Source organism: Falco rusticolus, chromosome 3 (genome assembly GCF_015220075.1).
Source record: "Falco rusticolus isolate bFalRus1 chromosome 3, bFalRus1.pri, whole genome shotgun sequence".
NCBI lineage: Eukaryota > Metazoa > Chordata > Aves > Falconiformes > Falconidae > Falco > Falco rusticolus.
Window position 1 is genome coordinate 15693976 of NC_051189.1, and position 23498 is coordinate 15717473.

The 23498-nt window shown below is 49.2% G+C and overlaps 1 long non-coding RNA gene across 1 annotated transcript in view; it reads right to left on the reverse strand.

Annotated features, from left to right (window-relative positions):
- Positions 1–310: 310 nt before the first annotated feature.
- LOC119144926 overlaps positions 311–23498 on the reverse strand; it is a 134891-nt gene continuing 111703 nt past the window's right edge. Inside the window, exon 6 of the long non-coding RNA XR_005103251.1 lies at positions 311–1916. This is a non-coding gene — a long non-coding RNA (uncharacterized LOC119144926). The remainder of the gene's footprint in view (positions 1917–23498) is intronic.

The window sequence follows — 23498 nt, forward strand, 5'->3', positions numbered from 1 at the left end:
ACAGTAAAGGGATTCATACTTAGCAGTGGTTCAGCTGAAAAGGCACTGCTTCTGAAAAAAGCCTAAAGCACAGATTTTTCAGGTTCTGGGGAACCAACAGTTAAAGCTCTGCTTCCAAATAATCCACCCTGAAGCAGTCATAGCAGGCAAAAGCAGTGATCCCAGCAGCTCAGCAGTGTAGACGATACGGTGAAACGCCACAGCCAGTTTAAGTATAAGCCTCACAGTTTCCATTACTGCTACTGTAATGATTCTGAAACTCTCATTTATTTTTCACCATTTTAGCTGCTAGTTTGTGGCAATTTTTTTTTTTTTTTTTTTTTTTTTTGGGGGGGGGGGGGAAGAACCCAAAACCCCAGAGACAGCCCATCCTTGACAGGAACAGTCCTGGCATGCCTGGAATGCATAAAACCACAAAAGAGCCATTTCTGTTCATATTACTCCTTATGAAACCCCCTTTTAAAGAGGACTCAGCACTGGAGGCTTCAGCCACTCAACAGACCCCCCTTCAGGATTGCCTTTCGCTTTGAAATGTGACTTATCAGTCAAACCCCAGGCAGGTTTGTGTATCTGACTGTTGTGTCCTTTGCTTTGAACTCCAGGACCGTTATGTACACAGCCGCCAAACTGGTCAAGCCTTTTCCCTCCCCTCCTTTGTCCCCAGGTTCAGGGTAGATAAAAGCCGCACTAGGCTCGCTGCCCTACCAACGCCAATTTGACTGTTAATTTTACATTTAAGAAAAACCAAATAACAAAACCCAACACCACATACAACGATTATCACCGTTACCCACACAAAGGCCAGAGCAACCACAGTGTGATTCAACAAGACCCGGGCTGCAGCGGGTATCTCTGGACACACACAACAATATTCTCTAGGCCATGCAGTGGTGCAGCTCTCTCTTGCTCTGACACGTCTTTTTCTTGCATTGCTTCTACAAGTCTTTTTTTCACCCTCACAACTTGTTCTAGCATCAGTGTGGTGCTGCTGCTGGCAGCAGGGTGGGAGCATGGTGCAAGTGAGGCTTTGACCAGCCCCCTGCACTTATAGGGATACCTATAGGGCACAGGCTGGGCAGATACAAATTTGCTTTGCTGGAGCGAGGAGGTGACCAACTCGTGTTGCTGCATTAGTGCAGTGCTAAGCATGGCCTCTCTTGAGGTGCTTCAGGAGGGTCAAATCCTGCTCCTGTTTAAGTTCCTAAATAAACTTTTGCTGGCTTCTCTTTGTTCTCTACCTCCCCTCTTCCTCCCCTGACCTTCCTGAAGGTTTCTGGGATCACCTTCCCAGGCAGATCATCACCACAGGCACATGGCAATCTGCAGCGTGAGATTCATGTCCAGTTTGAACACCAGAAAGCACCACCGCAATGCAGGGCAAAGCTGAAACACAGGGACTGTTAACCCCGACTTCTAGCACCTACAGCCTTTTGTCCATGCAGACTGACACAAAGCCCTGCAAAATCCAAGCAGCACTGGTAGGTCATAACCAAGAGGTCTGGCAGGACAAACATTAAAGACTAAGAAAAAGCAGGAAAAGAAGTATCTTGTACAGAACTGAAAAGAAGAAAAAATTGATAAGCAGGAATTCCCCGGTGGTCCAAGTTTATGGGTGTGATTGCTTTCAGGACTTTTTTTTGGTTGTTTTTTTTTTTTTAACACTTTGATTTGCATACAAAGCATCTCTAACAGGAAATATCAGCTGTCCTGGAAAAAAACACAAGAAGGATAAGGATTTTTGCTGTCAAGGGTAGGATGGCTTTCGGCACCGCATGACATGCCAGAAAGCCTCCCTCCTGACAAAAGCAATTCGCAGCGGCACATTGGAGTTCCTCCTCACTCCCAGCTCTGTGTCCCATCCCTGGGGCAGCAGCGCATGATGCAGCTCCTCAGGAGAGCTTCCATAGTTAGAAAACCTGAAAACGAAAGAAAAACAAGCAGGTGAGTTGATTTGCATTCCAGATTTACAATTAACACGGCACTGAATTAGCTTGTAGGAAGTGGAAGAGTAAAAAGGAAAACCGCCAACTTGAAAATGCAAATCTTCACCCTACTACAATTGCAAGCCACAGCTAGGATTCCTATGAGCTAGGAAGGTGCTAGTAAGAACACATTTTTCACTACTTTTTCAATGTGGTCACTTTGTGAACTTGACAGTGGCTTGTGCTATGTGGCTTCATTCCTATCCTATATATAGTCGGTCTCATTTCCTGAACAGAACATGAATGGAAAAAGCAGAAAACCTTTAAAACAATTGTACAGGTCTTTCTGTCTTTTCTTTCTCCTTTTTGCCTTTTATTTCTATCACACTGCACTAAAAAAACCAGCACTTTTAAAATTAGTACAGGATTAAAAAAAAAATAAATCAATCTTTTCCCAAGGCTCTTGGGTCTTAAAGAATATAGGTTGCCTGCTCTGAAACTCATACATTAACTGTTGGCAGCAAAAAATAAAACTGCGGCATTTTTTTCAATATGTGATATACACATATATGTGTAAAATTGCTCCATACATGGCTACCAGGAATTGTATTTTGTCCCCAGCAGTGAGCACAGTGAGTGAGATTTGTTCAACAACCCTTTGCAGTGGTATTGCAGAACCTCAGCTCTCTGTGGCCATCAACAGTCCCCGCTCCACAGGAAGCACAGCGGCGAGTAAAAACTTGCTTCACAGATGAGTAAGTGAGATGGTGGTAATTATAACACTACAACTCTTTGAGTTATTCCGCAGAACTCAGTTCGTCACCTTATCTGTCCGGGCTTGGTCCCTCTCCTGGTGGAAGCCCACAACATCAGCAGTGAGAAGAGGAACCAGGGCTCCTCCATGCTCCTCTTCCCTCCTGGCTGCTGAGAAACACTCCAGCTTTCCAAGCACAGGGATAGGTCCTATTTCAGAGATCACCCAGACACAGCCCAGAGTCCCAGCTGAGCAGCTCTGCCACCGCTCGAGGGCTAGGCTGGCTGTTTTGGGGACCACAGGCCAACTGCAACCTTTAGGGAAGAAACTGCAGCAAAGACCAACAGCATCCTGGGCTGCAGGAGCGGGAGCACAGGTAAGAGATCTCAGCCTCGTTAGACACATGTAGGTACTGCATCCAGTTTTGGGCCCCCTGTACAAGAAACACATTGACAAACCAGCGCACAGTGCAGTGGAGGAACACCAAGATCGCCAGGCGCTGGCAGACTTGCCTGGAAAGACGAGCTGAGGGATCTGGGCTCATTCAGCCAGAGGAAGAGATGGCACTGAGGGATCCAGCAGCAGCCCTCAGCACCTGCAGGGAGGTTACTGAGAACACTGAGCCAGGTTCTCCTAGTGGTGTCTGACAGAAGAATGAGAGACAACAGGCATTATTTGATACAAGAGTGGTACAGACTGGATGTTAGGAAAAACTTTTCTATGTGGTAGGTCAAGCTGTGGAGCTGGCTGTGCACTCTCATCCTTACACGTTTTCAAGACTTGACTGAAGTCATGAGCAACCTGGTCTGATCTCACAGCTGACCCACCTGAGGTCCCTTTCAGCCTGAATTATCCTGCAGTCCTACAAGCCATCTCCTAACTGCCACCAGTGCAGAGGCTTCAGAGGAAAGGGTGGGAATCACTCAGTGCTTGGTTACTGTGATATCCCCCAAGCAAAAGAGTTAAGAGAAACCACCACATCCCATGACCACAAGGGCCCAGAAGGTACCCCCAGGCACTGTACCTTGTGTTCCCCCTGTAACATGACAAACCACACTTCTGCATGCAGTCCCTCAGTGATCCACATGCAACTGTCCCTCTCAGTTTGGGCACCAGCGGCCAAGGAACCTCTGCAGCACATACCAGAGCAGTGCTGGAGGGCAGTCCCACCCACCCACCCACATCATTACAGAACAAGCAGGATTTCCTAAGCCCTGTGTATAGTGCTGCCTATAAAAAGGCTCTCTGTACTGCCCAAGGCTACAGCCTCTATTCCACGGGATGGAGATCCCTCAAGAAGCCTTCCCTCTGCCCTGCAAGCTGCAATGCTCTGGTGCAGGATAAGCAAGCTACGCTGCCAGCATGGCCTTCTCCTCCTCTCCATCCCTCATGTCGTAAAGGGTGTTGGAGCAATGTCTTCCTTCCAGTCAAGATAACTGGTGTGGCTCAGAGACACGAAATGTTACAACCGAGGAGATACAAAGGGACCTTACAGCCAGCACTGCGGAGCTCTGCCTTCCCAGAAGAATCCATACAAAGCATGAAGCAACTGTCATATGCACCAGGTGGGCAGGAGAGGAAGAGGTGGAAGAGAGGTTCATCTCCTCGCCCCAGGTCACCCAGGAGGTTGATGGCAGAGCCACGAACCGATCTCCTCACCTCTATCCCAGAGCCTTGATGCTCCCACTCCTCTTCATGTCTCTACTTGACAGCCAAACCGTGCTAGGGGGTAAAGCTGTCCTCCTCACACTGCACATAAGCACATTTCTTTTTGGAGACCAAAGCCTAAGGGATGCCAGCTCCCAGCTAGAAGTCAGGCTTGACCAAAATAACATCTTTCAAAAATGCAAACCTGCACCCACATTAAGAAACCTGTCCAGCTTTGAAGATACACTCGCCAAAGTGTTTTAAGATGTGCTCTATTCTCACAGGGCCTTAAAGGGCTCAAAGGGTTTATCCACATGTGGGTTTTTTGTACTTGGAAGTGAGACCAGTAAGCATTTTTATACCTACCTATTCATAGGGTTTTATTTTCAGTACAGAAGAGGGTATCAGACCGCTCAGTTTCAACTCCTGCTGAAACTCCTGTGTGACCCAGGATGGCTAATTTCAAGCAGTTTCTGAGCCCCTGTAGTGACTTGTGCTGGCCTAAATTTCTGTAACTGCATGCATACCGAGGTCTGCACAAATCAGCGAGAGAAACCACAGCTTCAGTCAAAACCAGTACCTTGGTACAGAAATAAAGATTAAAAACCTCATCTCCACCTCCTCGTTGATAGGTGAGGTCTTAAAGCCAGATATGTCTTCAGAAACAGGCTCCCCCCCTCTTTCCACCCTCTCCTTCCTCCATCCTTTGAGCAAGGTCTCAGGGCAATACTTTGCAGCCTTGTTCGCCAGAGGAGAAGGATGCTTTCTGTCTGGGAAGCCGGGAAGACTGTGTCGGAGCAAAGCAGACCCTGGGCATGCAATTACCCAGGCAGCAGCAACAATATGCTAATTCACTGGATCCCTCTGAAACGAAGCACAGTGCAAGTCCCTGGAAAAAGTGAAAAGGAGCCTGTTAAGGAAACTGTGTGAAGGCCTTGTGCACAGCAGCCCCTTGGAGTCCAGACAAGGACGGACTTTGCACAGACATCGTTTTTAGAGCCGAACTGGCAGCCAGCATGCCTCCTCTTCCCGCCACGGAGCATCCAACAGGAGCAAGGGGAACCACCCTCAATGCCAACAGGTCACTCCTGTCCATGGGACAACATCCTTAAGGAGCTGCAAACACATGGAATAGCCCCTGCAAGGGATGCCTCTCCTGGGTAAGCTCACCCTGGACAGATCATGGTCAAATGGCCATGATGCCATGTGCCCTCTCTCAGTGTCCAGAGTTTTCTCACACTTTCAGGAGTGCTGTTTCCTCCTTGGTGTCATCAGCTGCCAAGGTCACATCCCAAGCTCTGCCACTCTGTTCAGGTGCTCAAAGCTCGCTAGATAACTCCAGTCCTCCAACAACAAAGCCAACATAGCAAGAAAAGGAGAACACTGAAATGGTCCTTTGGTGAGTTTACTGTGAGAAGTCAATGCCCTCAGAAGGTCCACACTGACTGACTACCCCCTGGTGCACCAGCCTTCTGACTACTACTGACCAATTCCTCTAACCTCCAACTAGAAGCTATGGCCCCACGCCAGCATCGTGATAGGCGCAGTCTTGCACTCCTAAACCAGGAGGGATGCCTTGCTGCAGGCAGAAAAACCTGCCTCCCTCCTTGGGAAAAGGGGCATAGGAAGGACCAAGAAGGTCTCTGCTGTCTCCCTATGTCGGACAGGCTGCCCACTCGCATGCTTTCAGTGAAGCTTTCAGATGATTACAAGCCTCCTTGAGGAGGAGCAATGATTTCCATCAAAGGCCAGCACAGTTTTAAACCTGAGCAGCCTCTCGTAGGGAGTTTTCTGCTGTAATCCATACAAAGATTAAACTCTGCCAAGTGGAAGAGTTGCACACCAAAGCTCTTTCTGCATGAGGCTGTTGACCACTGAGCTGATATATTGAGGTCAGAGGCTCATCTGTGCCAACACACTTCTTCAGGGACATAAGCGTGGCTTTCGTGCGTATATACATACGACTGTTATCCAATGAGGCAGGGGCAACCAGTTTAACTACAAGAAGTTAACATTCAGCCCTTAGGGTGCACCAAAACTCCTGGGTTCCTGCAGAAGCAGGATCAACAACAGCAAACATCTAGAGAAAATATTTACCAGCCTCTGCCATGTGCTGGCTTTTTTGGAGAGGTTGTTTTTTGAGTGCAAGGCTAAGAAAAAACAGTGTTGGCTCTTGTTTAAAAATAGACTTGTTTGGCATGGACTGAGTTTGGAGAAGATGGGGAAAGGAAAGCACAACACGGAGCTGCAAAGACACCAGCGGCAAGCCATGAGCCCTGGCCTTTGCAGAGCTCCTGGTGGCTGTCTTAAAATTGGAGCACTTCTCACCAGATAATGTGTCTCAGAAGAGATGAGTTTCCTGAAAAGCACTGCCAACACACGGTTAAAAGCTCAGTTCATACAAGCAGCGACACAAATCCGCTTCTGGGTTTTGAGCTGAATATTCAATGCTTTCCATGTTTGCTCACTCACAGGTTATCTGGGCTGCACAATCAGCAAAACTCCCACAAAAACACTCGCTGGGGCTCAGCTACAAGGCAGTCTGTAATGGAGCTGTTCTAGAGAAAAACATAAGTGTTATCGCGCATGGGGCTGTCCCAATACAATTAGTCATACTTGATGGAGAGATATGCACCCTTGCAGGGCTCTTACCACCTTTTCAACAGATGAAGTCAAAATGAAAACATCCTAACTATCAACAACCAACTTGAAAGCTGAATCATGAATCCCAAAAGCAGCCTCAATGCTACAAAGAGATGTCTTCTCCACAGAAGCAGACAGCCGGGTTCCCTCCATCTGTCCTCCGTTTCTTCTTCCCGTATAATTTCCTGATGTTACCCAGTGAAATAACATTTCTTCTTTCACCTCCCCACTCAAGAGACCATTCACTGCTCTGGCTGAGGGGTGCTGTGGAAAAGAAACTGCACCCAAGGAAAAGGCCAGAGCTTCAATGGTGGGAAACAACAAACTGGTTGTCTCCTGTGCATGACCTTGGACAAGTTCCCCAATGCCACTTGGCCTCACTTCCCCACTGAAACAGCAACTTCCCCACCACGCTGGGTGACTACCCCTAGGATGTGTGCGATAGGCCTGGGTTACCAGCCTGGGCTTAACACTGATAATAATCAGAAGAGATTGATGGTGTGTCTGAGCTTCCCTCCCATGTCAGCATCTTGTTCAGTAACATGGTGATCTTCAACACAACCCAGACCATGGTTTCATGCAGCACTTCTATACTTGTGTGCTTCACAAATGTCTCTGTTGGTGTCCTAGCTCCAAAGGTTTTGGCAAACATTCCTTACCACAAAAGCATCACTGACAGGCTGGTGGCTCAGGAAATCCACCTTCTCTCTTCACCGCCTGACAGACACAATTTCACAGGACGTTTTTTTGCATTGACAGTAGCGAGCGATAGAGTAGACTGCCAAATGAATGGGAGGAGTTCAGCTCGTGGCTGGTACCAGAGGCAGAACACTGAGATGCAACTCAATTGTTGAACTTCTCCAGCTGGGAGGCTTACCTGGCTAGGAGGCACCACACCGACCTCACAGGGATCCTGTGGTCACTGCCTTCAGGAAGGACATTGGTGCTTGGCAGGTTCTACGCACATGTGCATGACTGGGGGCGAGAGCAGACAGCCGGTGGTTCCTCTTGTTAGCCGTTATGAAATTCACTTGGAAACAAATATATTTTTCAGAGGACTCCTCCCTGGTGCTGACAAGTATTTTGAGATACCATACACACTGCCAGGACTCTTAGCGAGGTGCAAGGGGAAGCACAACCTGCTCCGAGGGGTTGCCGGCAAGGCCAGGAGCTGCCTAGTGGCTCTGCATCCATGGCAGAGATCAATAACCAAAGCCAAATCTTCCAGATTTGGGTAATTCCCAGGCAAGTCTCAGCCAAACCCACACATCTATGCTCACACCAAAGAGCAGAGACACATCAAGAGCCAAGAGCAATTGCAGTAGGTTGCCATGGCAGTGTGCATGGGTGATTTTATCACCCTTATCAGCTGCAACAGCATTTAGGCCCGTTATCAGAGAACACCCGAGTATTTTTTTTAAGGATGCAATAGGTGGGAGAAGCAGAAAATCAGTCAGCCAGAAGCCAGCAGACAGCACACAAAGCAGCAGCCCTTGCTTTGAGCAAGCTGCCTCCTGTGGGCACACGTTTACCCTGCCCTGGGCTCACACTGGAGTCCACAGGTGATGCAGGGCTCCCCAGCAGCCCCCCAGCCCAGGAGAGCTCTTCCCTGCATGGAGGGACACGCAGCCCTCCGGGGAGCACGGCGACAGCGAGCGGAGGGCGTTCGCCTGCGCTCCCTGCAGCGCTGATGGAAGTAGGTCAATCCTTCTGCTTTGCTGAACCTTTTGGCAGGTTGGTGCTGTGTTGCCGTTGTCGCTTGCAGCTTGTCATTTGTGCTGCGCGGCAGCCACGTCGTTCAGAAGTTAACAAATTCAATACATCTAATTAAATCAACCTTGGCATCCATTCAAAACCCATCTCACTGCCTTTTTTTTTTTTTTCTTTTTTTTCCCCGCTTTTTATTCCCTGCTGTTGGTGGTGAAGAGACAAACCAGAGGAGAGATGCAATAGTGGGTTGCTAAGGGGCGAGACGGTTTTCATCTCTTGGCTATTTCCCTGCTGCTCTCCTGTCATTGCAGAGATGCTTTGTTCTCCTTGAGGGAACGCAACAAACCCACGTGGCATCACTCCTTACACCCCTTCCCTCCTCCCCCACCCCAGACAAAATAACCTTTTCCATCTTCTTGCAGGCTTTGCAAACAGAGTCTAACACACACTGGTGACCTTTTGGCTCCTCTGCTGACACTCGCCACACAGAACGCAGGCTTGGAAAGCCAGCCAAGCTGGCATGGCTGGCAAAAGGAAGGCATATCAAAGCATGGCTTGCAGCACCTGGGCTGGGCTGGACATGCTGTAAGGTGTGAGCACCACCTTCCACCATCAGCCTGAGCAAAGCCAGAAAGCAGCGGGGAGGCCACCAGAGATGGCTCACCCCAGCCAGGGTCTCCTCCGGCTGCTCTCCCATGCAGCTCCCAAGCTCCTCCTTACACTGCTTGATGGATGTGGTCATGAACATGGGCTCACACCAGAGAAGCAATCCAAGACATGCTAACGGATGGCCACAGAGCTCTTGAAAAGCACCACAGGATGTGGAGCTGCCATTCAGACAGCACCCTCGGTGACACAGGGAGATACCAGCAAGCTGCCCATACCTGTCATCTTCTGCAGCCCAATGCGGACACTGGGACCACCATGTCCAGCCTCTCCTGCCTCTTCACTGTGGCAGATCCTTCCTCCTCCACTACCTCTTCCACTTCTGCCATGTCCTCCCTATTCTGAGACCACTGCCTGGAAGGCAGGAACGGTGGCACAGCCTGCTGCCCTTCTGTGCCGTGACTCACAGATGCCAGCAAAACCGCCACTCCTGGCTGTGGGAGTTTAATTGAAGGCACCTTGATCATCCCAGAAGAGCACACCTCTGATCCTTGGTGCAGATTTGCTGTCTTTTCCATATCCTTCAGGTATTCCATAGCATTGCTGGGCTGGGGAACCAGGGCTAAGGAATTTGCCAGGTGCCAGCAGACCAAGGCTATGTTGTTTCCTCCAACCAAGTACTGTTTCCTCCTTAGCTTGATACTGAAGATCTCTCTGGCAAGGAGAGAAGAGGGTTATATCTGGATGGCAGCACTTTGCTCAGCAAATTCATCTACAGTCTGTTCCTTGCTATTACCTCAGAGCCATCCTTGACCTCCCTGCTCAAAAAGCAGTTGTTTACCTTCCCATATCTGCACTATTTCCTCTCCTTTAGCCCATCCTCCCTCGAAATAATTCCTAAAATATTCAATCCTAGGCAGCTCTTCCTCCAGACTCCTGAAACAATGCCGTGCTGTGGTGTTATTGCTCGCCAGCAGAAGTGGGTGCTTTGGAAGATCTCCGGCTCCTCGCGCCGCAGCTGCAGCAGTTAGGGGCTGCTCTCCTTCACACAAAACCTACTGCTCATCCTTTTCTCAGCACTATGAAAGCAGTCTGAAAAGCCAAGCACTTTAAACTCCTCTGGGATGAAAGGCACCAGAAAAGTGTAAAATACCCCTCTCCCCCATGGCAGCAGATGTTACAAAAGTTTCTCCGTGAGCGCAGGAATTCATTTCTCTGTAAGCAAGCTCCCTCTCCCCACACAGTAATGGCAATGTGTGATGCTCTGCCCAGATGCTCTGCCCAGCTCGGGGCCAGCTCTCCCCTCTGCCCCCTCCCTCGCCTTTTGCATGTGGGCCATGCACGCCCCAGGCTGCACACCAGTAGAGAAATACTTCTGGGTCAAAGGAAAGAAATGGGGAGTAGAGGATACCGATTCAGGGCAATTACCCTGGCTGCTGTGAATCAGCACGCCTTCCCTGACACCACCACTGCCAGAGCCTCTCCCATTCGCTGACCTGCTCTGTGAAAAATACATTTGCATTTTAATTTACATTTCCTTAACACTGATCAGGTATGAGCAGGGCATTTACCTACCCTATTTACCTACCCTCCGTACTGCAGAAGCCTGTCCCAGCAGTACAGGAATGCAGAGGAAGAGGCAGCCTTGGAGGAGATGCTGGTGACCGCAAGAGTTGACAGACAGCAGAAAGACCAAATACCACATGGCACTACATTTCAAGCAGTGGTCCCTCACACTGCCAGATTTAGTGGCAACCCTCCATTGCACAGCCAAGGGGAGTGAGAGAATCTGGTGGATTTAGCACCGGGGTGGATGGGAACTGCTGTAACTTTCAAACTCAGAAAGAGATAGAAGGTGGTTTGTTGAGGGGTACAAAAGTTCATACGAGCAGTCACAAGAGATGGACATCTTTCCTGCAACCCTTCAGGCAGGCCCTATCTGGAGGAAGACCGCAATTATGCGGGTAAGGTCACATATTTCGGCTTGCCTGCTTTCCCTCACCCTGTCGAAGGGCTGCAATAACCATCTTCTGGTGGAAGCTCCTTGTGAAATGACCCAGCAGGGGACATGCCCAGGGTCCTCCTTGCTGGGCCACATGCCTGTGGTGGAACCACAGCAGAGACTCCAGTTTCCTGCTGCAAGCCCCTGGCACACTGGGTCAAGTGCTGCCTCCAGCAAGCCACATGGCTGCAACCATGACAGGGGGCACGGAGAGGGGAAGGAGCTACGGCTCCTGTTGCAAAAATGGAGAAGGAGCTGATTCCAGGTGTTCTGCACCCAGACAACAACCTTCTCTCTGTTCTCCTCCTTCCCTCTACCTGCCACCATCTCTGGCAGCAAGGAGCCCGTTCAGCTGCTCCTTTGCTGAGGTATCACAGGGTATCCACTAAGCACACAGCAAATGCCAGGGCCAATGGGGTTCTGGCCTCTTTGCAGGGAGTTTTGCGGTTGGCTTTCTCCAGAGGATGAGGTGGTATAGGGAAGTCCCATCTCCACATTGTACATCATTGCTCCTGTCAGAAAGGACACAGTTTACAGTGATGGGATCTGGATTGCTGAAAGACATCCAGTTCATACTTCTACAGCAGGGACCTAGGAGTGGCTGGAGCACACACAGGGCAGCAGCGATTCGCACTTCCAGGGTGAGAAAGAAACCAGATGCCTTTGGCACTAACAAACACACACTGCGTGTCTGTGACTGCATGTGGCATAGTGTCCTCAGAGAAACAGCTCAGCATCCCCTTCACACTCAACTGTTTTCTCCTTGCACAAACATCTGATGCAAGCAAGCCAAAAATATAAACTAATTATAATGCATTTGCTTTTTTATGTCACCGAGGCATATAAGGGGCCAAACAGTAGAACAAGTGAACAATCCCTGTGCCCCTGGCACAAACAGAACCAGCAAGGGAGGGTCACCACCACTTCAGCAGCAATTTCTCTACCTTGCATCTTCCTCTCGCCCATTCTAGGTGACAGGTCTAAAGTAATGTATTGTCAAAGATGGGAGAAAAAAGCCCAGAGGACTGATGTTCCCAGTGCCCCCGGATCCTGTGCACACTTTCAGCTCTTCTAGGTACTACAGAGCAACAAACACCAGCCTGCTCTGGGGCTGGCCTGCGTCTCATCAGAGCTACTTCCAACCCCAACTCAGCCAGAACCCCCCACGTGGGCTCCCTACCCTTCCTGGCTTCTTAAAACAAGATCCTCTTCATGTCCACAAGCCCAGCCTACCATGCCCACCGATGTCTACAAAGCACTCCGATAACTAAGCAGCGCGGGCCAGCCCGCCAGTGATTCAGCCAGCCCCAGGCCAATGGCTGGGACGTTTCACACCGCCACTGTCACCGCCACCAACGTCTCCATCGCCGGCAGGAGCCCTGCGGGGCCGCGACAGGAAACCGGGTCTTAATCACCATCTCACTTTTCATTCCCCACTTTAGTTCTGCTATTTTAGCAGCTGCTGCAAGCTGGCTCCACACTTTCAGATGAGCAACCGTTAGGGTACAGGGTTTAGCTCAACTGTTTTCAGGCTGCAACTCCGAATGCAAAGAAAAACGTGAAGCTGGGGGAGGCTGGGGGTTAGAAATCAGGCAGCGATCAAGGCTTTAAGACACAACCAAGCCAGCAGCAGCCTCCTGCCCAGGTTGACATTGCCTGCACTACCTGGGACAGGCAGCCAGCCTGGTGAGTCCATACAGGCACGACGCTGGCACTGGGTGGACCTACTGGCCTGGGCTGCTGCCCACTTGGGACAGTTGTGCAACATGGTCTGATGCAGATGCATCTCCAGGTGCTTCCCCTTCTCCTTGTTCATGATACATCTATAGATCTGTGGCAATACCAGGGACAGGCTTATCAGCTAACTGCTCAGCCTCTGTGGCAGCCAGGGAAAATTCCCCTTGCAGGGGGGAAGTCTACTGCCACTGTAACCTGTGCAGATGGCAGAGCCAGCCCCTGTACACCTGCATCAGGGACCATCTACAAGGGAGAGAGGGTGCTGTGACCCTGAAAGGTACATGACCTGAGCTCACTGGCACAACCTTCCCCATGTACTGTCACAAGACTGCTCACCAAGTGCTCATCAACCCATGCTCATGTGGCCCGTGGACCTCCGGAGGCACCAGCCAGCCCAAGAAAACAGGAGGTTGGATTTTGTGCCCAACTTAGTCGCTTTCTCCTTTTGCAGCCCCTCAGCCTAGGCATAATGGCAGGTAATGAGAAAGCAACCCCAAATCTCTCCAGTCCTGAGCATCCAGACTGGTGCAGGTAACTACTGGAGACAACAAACCACCTGTGCAATTCCATGGATGCACACACATGTGCTGTGATAGGTCCCCACCATGTCCTGAGGGACAAGGGGACATTTGTAACCCACATGCCCAATAGCTCACTTCATCCCTCCCATGTCTCCCCTGCTACACGATGCCCACGGCTTGGTGTGCAGCCCAGCAAGCCCTGCTCCCTGTCCTCATCGGTCTTCCTGGCACAAAGCAGGCTTGATGGCACATTATCAGGAAGGCACAAATTGCCCCTGCCCCTGAAGCATCCTCACTCAAATAAACACCACACTGCATCCCAGGACAGGCTCCTGTGCATGGGGGATAGAGAGAATGCTGGTAAAAATGGGAGGAAAGAGCTGTTTTTTACAGCAGGACGGTTCCTGGCTGAGTCCGATGCAGGATGAAACCTTCCCCACCTCTTCCATAACAGTGACCCTAAGCCAATACTTCTGCTGCAGCAGGAGGACATAATTTGCTTATTTTCCCCGCTTCTGACCCCCCTGATCCCAGCTACTGCCTTCCACTGTGCCAACTGTCCTCGCAGTGTGAAGAATTTGCTATGGGTGAGCAGAGCCCAAGGAAAGGATGCCTTTCCCCCACATTTCAAGGTGGCAGCGTTAAGCGGAATTCTCTGGGACTCCCCAGTTTCGCAGTGCCACAGCCATCAGATATACAGAATTATCATCAGAAAAAAACAATGGTGTTGGCCCAGCACGTGAAGGGCCTTGGCTTCCCAGGAAGGAATGACCAAAGTGGCAGGTCTTACAAGGATGGCAACACAAAAGTGAGTCCCATAGCTGGCACCTCTGTTTTCCCTCTCCCTCCTCCCTACTTCGGGAAACCACCACACAGGAAAACAAAAATCACAGAATGACAGAATTATGTCAGTTGGAAGGGAGCTTCAAAGACCATCTAGTCCAACCTCCCTGCCACGGGCCGGGACACCTTCCACTAGACCTGGTTGCTCAGAACCCCATCGAACCTGGCTTTGAACACTTCCAGGGATGGAGCATTCAAAACTTCTCTGGGCAACCTGGTCCAGCGCCTCACCACCCTCATCATACAAAATTTCTTCCTTATGTCCAGCCTAAATCTATCCTCTTTCAGTATAAACCGGTGCCCCCCACTCTGTCACTACAAGCTTTGGTAAAATGTCTCCATCTGTCTTATACGCTCTCTGCTATACATTGAAAGGCCACAATAAGGTCTCCTGAAGCCTTCTTTTATCCAGGCTGAACAACCCCAACTATCTCAGCCTTCCTTCATATAATCACAACCCACAGGACCCAGAAACCTTGACAAACCTCCAGGCAAACAAATCACCAAACACCCCTCTCCAACACAGTGCCCAGAATCCCAGCAGCCGATAAAACTCCTCTCTGTTCACTGTCACTACCAAGACACAGGCACTGCAGAGACTGATGCTTCCCTCCCACTCACACGTGGATGTTGCCATCAGAACCTGATGCCGCAATGCCTCATTTGGCAAACCCAGCTCCTCCAGGAGGGAATGGGAAATATGATCAGAGGAGCTGGCGACCTCGCCCTCGGTGAACAAACACTGAATCGATCTGCAAGACACAACCTCAGAACATCCTCTCAACACGCTCCTTCACTGTCATGAGTGTCCTGAAGTTCATAAGGCCCCTTCCATGGTGATTGATAGTGGGGAAGGCAACAAGCATTTCTATGTCACGTTGATAGCAGCACAGCAACACCCTAGAGAGACCATAAGGAGAAGGAGCAGAAGTGACAACAGGGTTTTCATGACTGCCCTAGTGCCTAGAGGATGACGTGTGCCAGGGTGAGATGCCAGGGCAGACTTTAAACCTGTCACTTTCCTTTGATTTAAGTGTCAAATATTCATCTGCTGGCTTCCCATCAGCTGCAAGGTTTTCCCCTAAAGCCATCATGCAAAGCCGACGCTGTTTAAATTTAAACTTCAGATATCTGCTTCTTAGATGGCCACCAAATAGCGTATACATGATAGACCACTACAGTTTCATCAGAGCATCTTGTGACACTTGACATGGTGAAACACCTGGGGATCTCTTCTGCATAACTTAGGTACTAGCACCAAAAAGGCCAGTCTTAAAATTATGGAACCCTTGAGCCAAGACCCAAAGCAACCTTTGCCACAAAACTAATTAAATCTTTGGGAAAGAGGATAGTATTTACCTCCTGCCTTCCCCATTCTGCTTCAAGCAACGTTATTCCTGCAAAGCTCCCACGTGGTCCTTGTGCCGTGCCCTGAAGTCCTACCCTTGCCTCCCCATTACCTCCACGCATCACAGCGGCAATGGGTGCGGAGCCTGCGGGTGACACAGCCACTGCCAAATCGCCAGTAACCTATAGGCATTTTCCCTTCTCCAAGCTGGCCTCGATCTGACCACCTTCTCTGTCAGAAATGCATGGAAATCATCTCTTGCTGCAAGATGGGCTCACAAAACTTGCTTTAAAAATCCCCCTCCAAACAGCCCGCCTGGGCCATGAACATTGCTATAGCAGGCGCAGGATTCATCTCACCTACCCTATAGCCACGTAAACCATACATATCTAGTCTAAGCAAGCTGGCTAGGGGCACACCGCACCTGATCAAAGAAAGGTGTTTGCAGTGTTGGCGTCTGCATCTGAACAAGTCGGCATAGGGTGCTTTTGCAGTTGGTAAAGGGTCTGCCACACAGTCAGGGAAGATGAAGGTGCAATTAATTTCATTTCTCAGATCCATCTCACCTTAAATCCCATGGACAATGCTGACTAGGTCTCTACTGACCACAACAGAAACCAAACGCTGCACTGCTGACCTACGTGGGGTGGGGGGAGTGCCATGCAATGACTCCCACCTTGCCAACTGGTCAAACGAAAAGAAGCAGAAATTTCCAGTAGGCAAAACCGCTCTCAAAGCCTAACTTCAGCATCTGAGATGTTGCTACCTCCACCCCAGTGTGCTTCCAGCAGTTAATCCTCCATCCCTCTAGCAAGGGAGACAAAATAGATATGCCACATTTTGGTTTCCCCACCTTGTGCTCCAGCTCTTCCAAGTAAGTGAAGACAGTTTTGTGCTCATATAACACAATGGATGAAGTGCAGATATACATCTAGCCCATTCCATAGCCCTGCCTCTGTGGGTAGCTACTTCTGGCAACAGGGCAGGCGGGAACATGCGAACACTGAGCATTCATCTCAAATGGCTCCATCGGGATTCATTTCACCTGAGGATGGTTATCAGAGCATGCAGATTTCAGTGGTACATTCAGCACAGCTGTATTAACACATCTCAGTAAAACACTCTGAGACTCCAAGACAGAAAATGCTGCATGGGCAGCTAATTTCCTCCTAATAGCCCATTTACCTCTGGCAGAAGTTAAGAGACTGCAAGTGTTTCATGAGCCGTTCGCAGGAACATTTGTAGGCATTACTGAGTAACTCAGGAACTTAATTATCTCTTTTAAAATGACCTGTGTGATTTAAAAACCTATTTGGACTTCAGGTGCCCTGGGATCTGTAATCCCCAATCTAGTTGCTCAGATGGCACAATCTTGAAGTTACCATGCAGGCCACTCACATTGCTCTAAATTGTTCTACCTGCCCATCAAACCCAGAAACATGCCCTGAAATCCAGCTTCCCAAACAGAGAAGTTAAACCCCAGCAACCAGCTCCTTATCCACTACCTGCCTGAGCTTCCCAAATGACAACAGAAGTATGCATCCTCTCTGCTGGGGGAACTTTCAGCATAAACGCACGCCTGAGCACCTTTAGACATAAAATATATATGTTTAGGGAAGTTATTACGCTTCTCGGAAACTTTTGCAATCTTATTTACAAGGCTCAGCAGCAGTTTTTAGAGTCCACTGGCAGTTCACAGCTTCAACCAAAAGATACACCACGCACGAGCCCTCTTACTAATAATGGCCCGTGGGGCTGGAAAGCCCCTGTGCATCTCTCAGCCCCATGCTGCAGCGAGGTGACATGCCTGGGTGCTCGATTTGAATACGTATGGCTGAGGCCACCCACGGGCAAGCACCAGATCCTGCCTCTGAGCTGCAATCCTGACCCCAGAGACGCAAGGTGAGCATGGCAGGGGCCGGTGTCTTCATTTCTCTACCCTAAAAGTATTTCCACCAAGCAATGGTTAAGAGCATTCACTAGAGTTCTGGGTCTTTTTCAAGTGTGTTATTGTAGGAGAACATGCCCAAAGTGGATGAACATGCTGGTAAAACCCCTGATACCCCTGCCCTTGTGTTCACTGGCTGATGCTACAGGACCCAAGAGCCAAACCTCCATCCCCTGCCCAAAGGGCAACACCAGATTATCACTCAGAACAGTTTAGTCCTGAGTTCAGTTCCTGGCGTGCGATTATCTGATACAGAGTCTAAAGGGAGAAGGCCTTAAAGGCATTTTCTACTTTACTACACAGGGACCTAATTAAGCCCCTGTTATAAGACATCACACGCAAGGGGTTCTGCTACAACAGTTCCTGGAGCCAGATGCAATGTAGTTTATTTTTATAGCACAAGCAGAACATAGTTCTTTACTGCAGAGTGGCACCACAGCCTGAAGAACATATGATCCCATATAGACGCCAGCACAAAACGCCTTGCAAAGGCACATCAGTTCTTCAAATGAGCATAGCAAAGCATCAAAATCATAGATCCACAAAATGGCTCGGGTTGGAAGGGACTTTCAAAGACCATCTAAGTCCAACCTCCCTGCCATAGGCAGGGACATCCTCCACTAGACCAGGTTGCTCAAAGTCCCATCCAACCACACCTCAAACACTTCTAGGGACGGCGCATCTACAACGTTTCCGGGCAACGTGTTCCAGTGTCTCACCACCCTCACAGTAAATGCAGAGACCCAAATCACATGCTCAGGACACAAGCACTGATTCTCAAGCCAGATTTCTCTTCTGTATTAATGCACTGGGGCTCTGGTTCATGTTTGCTGAGAAATCAAGTGCAGCACCTAACATGCCTCCGCTGCCCCGCTGGCAGCTCCTGCCCCAGGCTGGTACTGGCGAAAGGATGTGCTGCTCATGACACAGATATTCAACATCATGGTCCAGCACCTTAGTGGAAACCAAACATCTTCAGCAGTTTAAGCCATGCCATGAACCTCAGGCGACGCCCAAGTGTGTGGTCCAGCTGGCGCACCGGCCGTCCCAATTGACACTGCATACAGGAACATCGGGCAGAGCCACGCACACTGCCACCGCTGGCACATCCCTCGCTGCAATGCTCCCTCTCAAAATGTCTCCTTTTGACTCCAAATTCTTCTTGTTCCTGTACGGCCCTTTGCACCCCTCCAAGCTACCTATCCACATCCAGCTAAAGCCACCTCAGCCACCTGCCAACCCACTCGGGTCAACATCTCCCCAGCAACTCCTGCTGTCCCATACATCCCTCCCACCTTCACAGCTCAGCTCCTTCTGCATCTCCCCCAAAGACAGGTTCCTCCCCCTTGCTCATGACTCAAATCTCATCACCTCTTGCTCACACAGCCTTAATGCCAGTGGTTATGGAAGCAGAGGGAGGTTCAGGCACACACTCTTGGGTAGCCTGCACATTTGTCCCCAGATTCCAGTTGGTTTCATGAAGTTTCACTGGTTACATCACTCAGTGCTGTTAAGTCAACAGTTGTTGGTTTTTTACGTTACTGCAGCCAGTGGTTTGCCCTTAAAGGCTCAAAATTAACACACTGCAACAGCAGTTGCCTTACCTGTTTCTCCACCTTCTGGTTTGTCGCACTGGAGAAGGGGGGTAATGTCTCTGGAACGAAAACAAAAACAAAACCCACAAAGAATCGAAGAAAGCCACTAACAGCATCTATTAAAAAGACAAAAATTCCATGTTGTCCTGGAGAATATCTACAAAGCTGCAGCCTTTCAACACCAGCTTTTACTTCAAAGTGACATCTCGAAGTGTGGCTTGAAATGACACGAGCTGCCCCATACATTGTACGCCACCAAGGGAAGCAAAACCTCTTCTGTGAACCCTTTAGATGGACAAAGCAAGGGGAAAAAGGTGCCAGAGACCCAAAGCACATTCATGGAAAAGTACGGATGGTGGAATTAAGGTTCCTGGCTCTAGGCATCATGCTACAGCTGTTACAAAACAGCATATTCATCTCAGCTGCATAGCTATCAATACTGTGTGCATGAGTCATCTGTAATACTTATCTAATGGTGAGTAAGCTGCTCCCGCCGGTCATACCTTCCAGATAAATCTGTATAGAAAACAAGAGGGGAAAAAACCTATCAGAACATCAAAGATATAAAAGGAAGGGGATAGTAGCTGGGCAGCAAGACAGCACCCGAAGTGGCAGAGGGAAAGCTGGCTTGGGGGTCATCAGATGAAATGCGCACCAGGAGGAGCAAGACAACTATAAGGGTCCATACGGAGAATGAGTAATGTATCACTAACCCAATCATAACAAGACCCTTCCCGCTGGCAGCAAACACCTATGGCAGAGGAGGTATATGACACAGATTTTGGGATTGAGGTGCAAATTTGGAGAAGATACGGCAGTTTAGCGGTTTATGCTCATTGTTTCCTCTCCACAAGCAATGCTTTGCAGTGGGTGCGGGTCCAAGCCAGGACCCAGCGCCTCGGAAATTGCTGCTTGGAGCTGGTGTCTGTAAAATCCCAAACAGCAGGGAAACTCCAGCCTACCCATGCACTGGGTGCAAAAGGATCCTGAACATGAGGGATGCTTCCTCCCCTAACCTTGTTTTTAGTAAAGCTCAGCATCTAAATTGCAAATAATGTAAAGATGCAATTAATGAAAGAAAAAGACAAAGCCACCTTGTTTCAAATCTGTTTGATGCAGGCAACCCTGAATGACCGTGCTTGCTCTTTCACACCCAGCCATCCCTGAACTTTGTGTCCACTGCCTGCTTGGGCCTCGGCAGGCTCTGGTGAGCCACAAAAGCCGAGGCCAAGCCTTAAGAAGACTTTCTCAAGAGAGAAATCGATGCTGGGGAGGCAGGGGAAATACCCTAAGGGTCTCCCAAGGGGGCTGAGTCATCACATGGGTGTTTCACGGAGATTTTGGAGGGGTAACTGGGGAGTGGGGGCGGAGAGGGAGAAAACTCCAAACACCTACCCAGCTTCACACAGCAGAAAGGAAGAGAAAACCCCGGGTATGAATCACCCTGCCCCAACATCTCAGAGCCACCAAAGCAGTTCACACAGGCTGCCACGAAGGCTCCCGCCAGCACAGAGGAGCCCATCTGCTGTCCTTGCAGCCTGGCTGTGGGGCAAGAAGCTTCAAGGGTGGGCACAACGCTTCTGTAGGCTTGCCTGTATGCAGGCAGCAGCTGTGGGGACTAGTCCAGATCCACCAAACCCTGAAACCTCCATAGCTAAGTGTGAAGTCCAAGGTGGCCACCTCCTACCTGGGAGGGACTGGAAAACAAAAGCTCTGTCATGGCTAGCACAGCATTTAATAGAATCACAGAATGGTTTGGGTTGGAATGGACTTTCAAAGATCATCTTATCCAAACCCAATGCCATGGGCAGGGACATCTTTCACTAGGTCAGGTTGCTCTAAGCCCCATACAACCTGGCCTTGCTGCTTGAGATGGGGCACGCACAGCTTCATTGGGCAACCTGTTCCAGTTTCTCACCACCCTCACTGTAAAAAGTTTCTTCCTCATGTCCAAACTAAATCTATGCTTTTCCCAGTTCAAAACTGTTGCCCCTTGTCCTGTCACTGTATGGCCCTACTAAGTCTGTCCCTATATTTCTTATAATCCCCCCTGAAGTACTGAAAGGCTGTAACAAGGTCTTCCTGGAGCCTTCTCTTTTTCTAGTCCAAGCAACCCCAACTCTCTCAGCCTTTCCTCACAGGAAAGATGTTGCAGCCCTCTGATCATTTTCGTGGCCCTCCTCTGGACTCGCTCCAACAGGTCCCTGTCCTTCTTGTACTGGGGACCTCACTTCTGGGGCAGCTTCTCACGACACCCCCCATCACTGCTCAGGGCTACCTCTGCGTTACCTGCCCTGCGGACAGCGGCTCTTGTAAGGCAAGCGCAGGAACGGACATCGTCAAGAGCAAGCTTGACTGTGGGGTTTTTTCTTATGGGTTAAATTTTGCTCAAGTCAGTGTTTCAACCCAGGTCACTGCAGGGTCCTGTGAACCTTAGCACCAACACCAGGGATGGGCTGGAAACCAGTCTGGAGAGGAAAGTCAGAGGGATCAACCTCTCTGGCATCAGCACACTCATGCCAGATGAAAAAGGTGTCATCACCATGGCCTCAGTCTGTCCCTCTCAGCACCTACCCATCAACCTCAGAATAAAACCAATTCCATCACCTGAGCACAGGCTGTGTACGGGGACAGCCATTCAAAAACCAAACCAGGCCAACATAGTCTCTCCTGAATCCTCAAACTCATTTTCATTATATACATTTTTATACATTTTCTTGTCTTCTTTTTTTTTTGTTTTGTTTTTTTTTTGAGGTTGGTTTTTTTTTTTTTCATAGAATTGAGAAGAGCCTCCCTGGAGCCCAAACTCCATCTGCATCTGCCTCAGGCAAACACATAATCCTGGCCAGAAACAAACCAAACACCTGGCTTCCACCATTCTTATTAAAAAGTTTCTCCAAAACCTCTCTTCTGACATGATTAGAAACTTTCTTCTCATTTCCAGCCTAAGCACAGTCATGCCAGGTGAGATCCATTCACTCCTGAACCAACAGCTCCTTCTGCTTCAGCAGGTCATCACCTCCCTGATACACGTTGACTGTGCTGCTCCAGGCTGTCCCCTCCCAGTCCTTCCCGTCCACCTCTTCCCATCTGAATTTATCTGGAGGACACAACAACTGGACCCAGTCAACAGCCTATCTCAGGAATGTGACCTGTCCTCTAGGAAACCTCTGCTGCTTTTCTAGGTACACATCTGTTCCGAGATCTTTCTAGTAGAGTCTTAACTCTGGTTTTAGGTCTTGGTATTTTTTTCTTTCTTTTTTGAGCTGTATGATCAAAACTGCACATGCCTATTAAATGCCTAAATATACATTTCATAGGAAATCAGCATACAGGGGAAGAGGGGGAAAAACCGCCACATCTTAGTGTTAAGATGCAAATAAAGCACTGGGTAGGAATTGAACTGGCCACAGCTGTAATCTGGCCTTTGCAGTACTTTTGCAGCACGTGTGATACAAAATTAGACAGAGATTAGGAGATTCCTTCAAAAGAATAATTCTTCCAGCTATAAATAACTTCTGAAAAAAAAAAAAAAAAAAAAAAGGCCTTCATTCAGCCAAATTGGCTGAAAACCTGATATAACACAGCATTTAGCCTAGCCAGTTCTGCAGGGAGGAAAAAAAAAAAAAGAAAAAAAAGAAAAAAAGGAATCAATAATTATCTATGTAGCAACCTACTGCAGCTCTACACATTTCTATCGGTAAATAAATGTAGTTGTATTACAAGGATTGCCCATCTGTATTACGATACAAAGGCAAACAAATGCACACCACCAGCTTCGGACCAAGGCTGTGGAATTTACAGAAGCAAGGAAAAATCAACAGGGGCTTTGCCTGAATAAAGACCGCTCGTTTAAGCATACACGGCTTGCGCCAATGTTCAGTGAACCAGCTTGGCTTGCATGCGTGTGTGCACAGTTAAAGATAACCATCTCGATATATTTATATCAAAGAGTGAGAGAAAAAATCTTGCATGCAAAACATGGTGACGTTCACACAGATCTTGCAGATCTGGAGGCAAGCGAGCAGTGCTCTCACAAGAGGTCATGGCTCTGGAGTTGATAACCCCTCTGACGTGGGCGTTTTCTGAAAGGTGAGTTCATTTAGCTGCCCCTACAATTTCTGCTCTACACACTGTTGATGCAGAAGTCACACGGCAAGCATGCAATAAGGTGACAAAGCACTGCAGTCATCCAGCTCCTTGTTTTCCACAAGCTGGAGAA